General features: G+C 36.3%; 1 pseudogene; it reads left to right on the top strand.

Moving 5' to 3' along the window:
* The first annotated feature begins 625 nt into the window (after positions 1–625).
* On the top strand, positions 626–1,431 carry LOC100722061 (archaemetzincin-2-like; annotated as a pseudogene).
* Positions 1,432–3,740: the final 2,309 nt, after the last annotated feature.

Below are 3,740 nucleotides of genomic sequence, written 5' to 3'. Positions count from 1 at the left end.
TATCTAGAATTGCTTTTGCTATTCTATCTCTTCTGGCTCCAAATGAATTTTAGGATTGTTTTCTCTAATTCTGTGAGATATGCTACTGGTATTTTGATTAGGATTCATTTAAATCTCTATAACAATTTTGTAAGTATGGCCATTTTCACTACATTCCTACACACGGACAAAGGATATGTTTCCATTTTCAGAGGCTGAGGAGAAAAATGAAGAATAAAAAAGATCAAATGGAAACAAAGCTTTGTAAATTAGAAGTAACAGTGGTTGAAAGGAGGGGAGGTAAATGGGAAAAAAGAGAAGAACTAAGATATAACCTGCACAGGTATAAGTTCCCTGTGATGACTATGATCATTATGTATACCTAAATTACACCCATAAATTTAATTTTTAAAAATAGTTTACCTTTTTATGTATATATAAAGCCTTGTGATGGAGTATATTTGACCCATTCACTTGGAGACTAAAAGTTCTATGTACTCTGAAAAATTGTGAGAATGAAAGAGACCTGTTATATGCAAATATTAGAACACTCTGAACAGACTAAAAATAGCTCTCAAAGAACCCATTGCTTGTATTCTTGTATTGTAGTATGACAAATTAAGTGATGGGGAAAAGCATTAAATTAATGAAGCCTTCCTGCCAGCCAGTGATAGCTGGGTCCATTATCTTGCATCTACAGTCAGATTGGATTATTTCCCATCCTGAGGTTCTCCAAGACTTTGAACAGTTTTTCAGGGATCCCTACGAAAAGACACCCTCTGCAGATGCATGCAGTATTTACATATAGTCTGTTGGAGTTCTCTGGAACATCAGAGTTATCAGTGAAGAATATGTTAAATGGCTCAAGTGCTACTGTGAAGCATTTTTCTATGGGTTGACAGTAAAACTTCTAGAGCCAGTTTCTGTTTATGCAACCAGGTGTTCCTTTAGAGTCAATGATCATACACAAAATCTACAAATTCATGTAGGGCACATTTTGAATTTTTTAAAAAAACCTAAAGATACCATATGTGGTGTGGATATAAGAATGATTGATCTTTTGCCAAGAGACTTCTGGAATTTTGTCTTTGGACAGGTCTCTCTGACAGATGGTGTAGGAGTATTCAAGTTCACCAGGTATGGCAGGGTTTTGTATGCCTCACTGTTTGAAGGTAAAGTGAAGAAGCTCCACCAAAAGAATCTTCTAGTAACTATTCCAGCTTTGATAACTTTCATGTTTCTGAAATTGCTAGCACTTTACTACTATTATCCTACAAGACTTTAACTCATGAAACTGGACATATATTTAAACTACAACACTGCCAATGGTTCCCATGCCTCATGTAACACTCCAACCACTTAGAGGAAGCCAAATGATTCCCTTTAAACCTTTTTTTAAAATCTCTGTGTATGCAAGTGGCAGTGGATATGCTATTCGCTTTAATATTGTAAAAAGACACAATATTGTAAAAAGACTGGTAAAGGGGACTGATGGTGAATCTGTTAACACAGCAACAGTAACTGCAAAATGTAGCCATGAGAATGAGACTTTCCTGGAACCTGTGGAAGACTCTAAGGAATGGAAAGAATAGATAAAATGCCTACTGTTCTCCAAAAATAAGGACCTTCAAACAAGTGTAACTAAGATAAATACTTGCACATGTAAAAATTAAAAATCAGTCAGTGTTATGTATATTTTCAAAATACATAATACACATTGAATCCCACCCCCCTCAAACATATGAGAGTTAGGGCAAAGGAGTAGTGATGGGAGAAAAGCTTAAAGTATGCGGAGTGTATATACAAATCTGCCAAAATGAAACCCATTAAATTTATAACAAATGTGCAGTAATAAAAAAGTGGGAAAAGCCAGATGAATTTTGGAAACTATTATCAGTTGGAGAGTGACTTATATGTAAACTGTGCTAAATTCCTTAAAGTTAAGTCAACTCTGACTATGTCTATGTCTTATCAATGCAATAATGTTTATCACTTAAGTAACTTTATAGGCTAACATTCTCATTTCATGGGCTGTGGTAATTTATGTGACCTGTGATGACTAAAAAACTAGTATCACATGAACTTGTGGTATCATTTAACCAGATTAATCTGCTTTGGAATTGTTCAGACCTAGTTGGTTTATCTAGGTAATGACTCTAAAGAAAGGGTAATTTAAATATCGTTAGAATCTGTAGGTTTAGAACAAAAATCACAATTTTAGACTGTTTTTATGTCCTCTTTCATCTTAATCTCCCCTCTTTTTAAAATATATTTTTAAATTAAAAAAATACCTAACATTTGCTTGTGTCTCTAAGGCAAAAACCTACACTTGTTTTAAATTCTCATTTTTTATCTCTGTAAATTCTTTGTAAATCCATTCTAGACCCTTCATTCCATCAGCTATCACCAAACTGCATTTGTGTCTGTTAAAATGGGTGGGATACATGCAATATTTGACTGTGCTAAGAAAAATTACCTAGTACTTGGAAACAAGCACAAGGATGACTGCTTGTGCTTTCAAAGTCCTGACTGGAGCTTTATTTAAGATCTCTATTTACAAGGCCCATCCAAGGATTAGTTGGCTCTCTAGAGGAATGAACTGTTGCTTAACTAAGGTTCAGACATGCTAACATGGAGTATTTTGTTCAGTAGAGATGCGAATGATCCTTGTGCAATAGAAGCGATAACCCCAATGGTTATGATTTTATTTCCCTGTTTTGCCTCTGATTTAGCAAATTTACTTCAGCTTGCTTGTCTTTTTAAACACATAAACCTGTCTTCTGAATTCCCTTTTGTACTAGATTTACCACCCTGCCATTTCCCCCATTAAATGCATAAAGCCTGTGACATATATTATTTTGTATTTTCATTAGGATTATACCTTTGAAAATTATACTTTGCTTTCACAGAGAAAGAGCTCTCACAAGATATATCAAGGCCTCATAAGACATTCATTCATTAGTTTGCTCAGTCTCACATCTCTGAGGTTAACATCTATAAACAATGTATTTAGATTTCCCCCTTTGAGTCTATTTTCTAATAGCCTTCTGACAGAGTCATCAAGCTTATTGTCCCAGGAAAGAAGGGACAGACAGGTGTTGCCTGGAACACAGATGCCACTCACCAATTTTGAAACTCAAAGCTGATTTTTTTTTTTTTTGCAAATCCATTTTATTGCAAGGAGAAAAAAAAAGAATTAGAAAATTAAAACAACATCTCAAAGCACATCAATCAGGGTGTAACAATGCTACATGAACACCGCACACTGTCATCCCCAAATCGTTCATCCGGAGTACAAGACATCTGCATTCAACTGTCTGAACAATACCATGACAGCTGGGGAACTTCCTAGTAAGACAACGTACATAAAATGCAAGTTTTTGGAGCAAGGCTTTTTTAAATAGCAAAGCTTATTTTACAATACACAGGCCTGATGTACAAGATAGAAAGAAGGCTCCCTGGGGTTGTAAAGAGGAGAGGAAAACCCGCATCCCTCACCGCCTTCTGGCTGTAGGGAAAAGAAAGGGACAGTTCAGACTGGAAGGCAGGTCACAAGACCCAATTAGTATGATCTCCTTCCAGGTTGAAGGACTAGGGCAGACAGAATGGTAGCCAGGTTGCTGAGAAAGCAGAGGTCAGGAAGCAAGCAAGTCTGGACCCAGTTTTTCTTTGGGAAGAGAAACATCTGCTCTTTGCCACCTGGAGGCTACCGAAGCTACACTCCTTGGCACACCTGATGCCATCTTGGAAAGGAACAGAAT

This window comes from Cavia porcellus, unplaced genomic scaffold, assembly GCF_034190915.1.
Source record: "Cavia porcellus strain 051 isolate PalLab524CR breed Dunkin Hartley unplaced genomic scaffold, mCavPor4.1 scaffold_33, whole genome shotgun sequence".
Lineage (NCBI taxonomy): Eukaryota > Metazoa > Chordata > Mammalia > Rodentia > Caviidae > Cavia > Cavia porcellus.
This window is presented reverse-complemented; position numbering and strand designations above follow the sequence as displayed.